The sequence below is a fragment of the Apis dorsata genome, unplaced genomic scaffold (genome assembly GCF_000469605.1).
Source record: "Apis dorsata unplaced genomic scaffold, Apis dorsata 1.3 scaffold_315, whole genome shotgun sequence".
NCBI lineage: Eukaryota > Metazoa > Arthropoda > Insecta > Hymenoptera > Apidae > Apis > Apis dorsata.
Genome location: NW_006263587.1, coordinates 259,087 through 262,702, shown reverse-complemented (window position 1 = coordinate 262,702; position 3,616 = coordinate 259,087). Strand labels below are relative to the sequence as shown.

General features: G+C 42.0%; 1 long non-coding RNA gene across 2 annotated transcripts in view; it reads left to right on the top strand.

Moving 5' to 3' along the window:
• Positions 1-6: 6 nt before the first annotated feature.
• Positions 7-3,616, top strand: part of LOC116185880 — an 8,285-nt gene continuing 4,675 nt past the window's right edge. The window contains exon 1 of one of the 2 annotated variants that reach the window (XR_004150780.1): positions 7-3,098. This is a non-coding gene — a long non-coding RNA (uncharacterized LOC116185880). Of the gene's footprint in view, positions 3,103-3,616 lie in introns of both variants that reach the window. The other variant, XR_004150779.1, reaches the window with a different exon arrangement.

The window sequence follows — 3,616 nt, the reverse complement described above, 5'->3', positions numbered from 1 at the left end:
AGTCGAGTCGAGTCGAGTCGGATCGAGTCGAAAGTAGCGAGCTTTTCGAGCGTCTCGCATGGATTCCACGCCCGAGACGCGTCCCCCTCGTCGAACGCGATTTTTTTCTCCCCGGAGAAATTGTATTATATATATATCGAACACGAATGTGCGTTGTGTGGTTGAATGTACGTAGACCGAAAATCGGACATCTATGTAGCGTTATGTATAAAGGCGCGAGAAGATTTTTGTATAAAAAAACGTGTACATAATTAATATATATGCATATATATATATATATATAAAAAATACAGATATAAATACGATTATAAATATACGAACGTAAGCGCGAAATATAAACACGTAATATACGTATGAATGTAAAGAAATATATATGTCAGAATTACAGTGTCTTGCAATCGTTCAATCGTATATCCAACGAAGAGGAGAGTGTATATATGTATATATATACACACACACGCATACACAAAGGTAAGTCTGGAGAGAATGAAAAATCGACGATACCACCTCCCCCCCCCCTTTCCTTTCCCCTTCCTCGGACGAGCTAGTTCGAAGGAGAAGTATGGCACTCTAAGTATTTTCGAGCTAACAACCATTTCCGAGCATTCCTGCACGAACGTATTTCAATATAAACAATCGCCGGGCGAATTTCCCTGGGCGCACGGCAGCGCGGCGGCAGTGATTTCTGGCCGACGTGACGGCGATGCCTTCGTCTGCGAGCGCGACCCCGAGTGCCCTCGCTCGAGGAACGCAACTCGTTTCGATTCTTCTTTAACCTCTCTCCTCCTCCTCCTCCTCCTCCTCCTCTTCGCTCGGTTGTCCGCTCGCCTCGCGGACTGCCACTCTTCCTCCTCTTCGTATGCCTGCCCGAACGCTAAACGTAAGTAAGTAAGAAAGAAAGGAAGAAAGAAAGTAAGTAAAGTAAGTATGTATCCTTGTTTCGTTTCTCTTGGGATTCCTCGCGGTGACGGAGCTTTCGCGGAATTTTCAAACTGTACCGAGACGAAAATCCAGAAGAAATTCCAGAAACGTTTCGCAGGTGTCTGCCGGTATATACGGAGTTCGGAAGCGTGGCGAGCATCGCGCGTTCTACGAGGAGAACGCATAAAACGGGGATAAATCACGCGAAGGATGCCGAGTTGGGCTAGGGCGGAGAAGCAAAAACCCGAGTGCGAGAGAAAGAGAGATCGGTGGCGTGGAGCGCGGAGAGCCTCGACGAACCAGCCGGATGCTTAGAATTTCGATAAATCTAACTTGGCAGGAGAAACAAACGGCCCAGTGAGAGACTTTTTTTCCGTCCGATCATCGTCCGCCGTTTTTGGCTCCCGTTCAAAAATCTCGCTTCTTTTTTCGTACCCTCGAATCCGTATCCTGTGCACGCGATACGTAAACGAATAATGGGCGATAGACGGACGAAATTAACGAGAGCTCGATTCATCGAGAGGAATTAACGCGAGAACGGGATCGAGGGGAGGGGAGAATCGCGATATCGCCCGACTCACGGTTACGTCATCTTCTATCACCGTCCACCATCCGCTATCGACGATATCGACGAGAACCGCCTCTCTCCGCCGCCCCGATCGAACTTAACTTTCGAGTAAACAGCCATTCTTACTGCTGTCTTTCTCCAATCGTTATGCGACTCGACCGCGTAACGCGATAACGACTGCTCGATACATAAGTAACATCGATCATAACGCGTACGATGAAATCGAAAAGTCGAGTTTTAATTCGCGATGCCTCGAATTCTGATCAAAAATGGCCACCTTACGAACCGTATACCGGTGAAGAACACCCATCGATCAAAGATTACGCGGCTCGTCAAACCGACTTCCGTGTCCGTGTTCCGTTTCTTGATGGAGTAATGCGCGTTCGTTGTGTTTCAATTGGTAGCCGCGGCCCACACGCGACTCGCGATTCGTTCGATCGAGCCTTACCTCGCCCCTGTCGCGGTGAGGACGCGTGAACGCGACGAACGAGGCCGTTTTTAACGAGCTCGCGCGCCTACCCCGTACACGCGGTCCCGCGTAAACGAGAGGCGGAGCAACCGCTTCCAAGAGGTCAGAGGCCACTACCAATCGCAATCTCCCGATAACCACTCTTCTCACTGGCTCCTCTCCTCGGATCAACGCTGAAGCGCCACTTTTTTCCTTTCTATTTACACGTACCGAGGATGCGTGGACGCATATGCGCCGCCTTCTCCTTTCCTCCCTTTCCCACCTATTCGCGTCACTTTTTCCTAGGATACGCTGTTTTTTCATCAATTGTCGTAATCCGTAATAAGGCCGAAAAACCTAACCGGATCTCAACTCGAAGGACTATTCGTCACAGGAATCGATCTCGTCGCGGTTCTCTCTTCGACTACCTCGACCGTTGCGATAAACGATGTGTCGCGACATTCGCATAATCGTTCGATTTGTACACGTCATTCTTTCGCTCGTAACAATTTTCGTCGAAGCGATGTTAAAAGTTTCGCGTATGCCTTTCGATTTCCTATCGACTATGTTTTACACGGAAAGAATCATTTTTTTCTTTTTTTTCACTCACGTTGCATGCTATTTATGTATATATACGTGTGCTTTTAACTAATCGTTTCTTTTCACTACATGACTATTTGAACTACGTAACAATAGAACTATTGAACTACGGAATCACGTATCTTCGTTTCATTGTTTTATCTTCTTTAAGTGGTTTTTCTTCTTTCACAAATGATTCATAGGTAAGTACGAGCCATCCAAATAAAAATAAAAATTTTGCTTGTTCTTGTCATTTTTTTCAACTGAACATATGTGTGGAATCGGAACGAAAAATATCGCGGCATTTTGTGAAACTTTCTCCGATTATCCTATTAGCGCCATCGTTCGATCAATTTTTGAATCTCTTACGTCGTAGTTAAAACCAATAATATTGTATATATACTATCGATATCATTCTGTGAGTTTCGATTTGATTCGGTCAAGGAGAATCGATACTGTTTTGATATTTAACGAAAATATCGATACATGAGTTCGATATTGAGAACGATACGACGATAGATATTAATACGATGTTAACGATCACGAACATGTTTGATTCCAAAGTACACGTCAGAAAATTACGTAAGTAAGTAGATATTTGTATATCACATATTTACTGTAACGATTTACGATTGTTTATAGTTGACAAATGGAAAATATTTTTGTTTCTTATTGATAGAATTTTATAAGTGGCCTTTCAAATTCTGAGTTGTCAACTCGGTATTTTAATGTAATATTTTTACAAAATTATAATAAAATATTCAAATTCATCGTTACCATTTTATCTTTTGCAAATATATATGATTGTAATTATATTCGATGTAAAGCACATATAGGTTAAAACATCATGGTGTAAAATCATGAAAAAAATTCTTCGAGTATTCGTTAGATAAAATAAATTTTAGTAATTTATAAAGTTAATATAATACATCAAACTATATAAACATTTATAAGTATTACTTTTCGAAGATAAATAATCAACCGTTTAAACCAAAATATTAACAAGTTCGAATCAAATATTTTTTATTATTTTTTAGGTATAGATTATTTATACATTAAACCATTATTTCTTCCATTTAACATTCATTTATTCAACATTC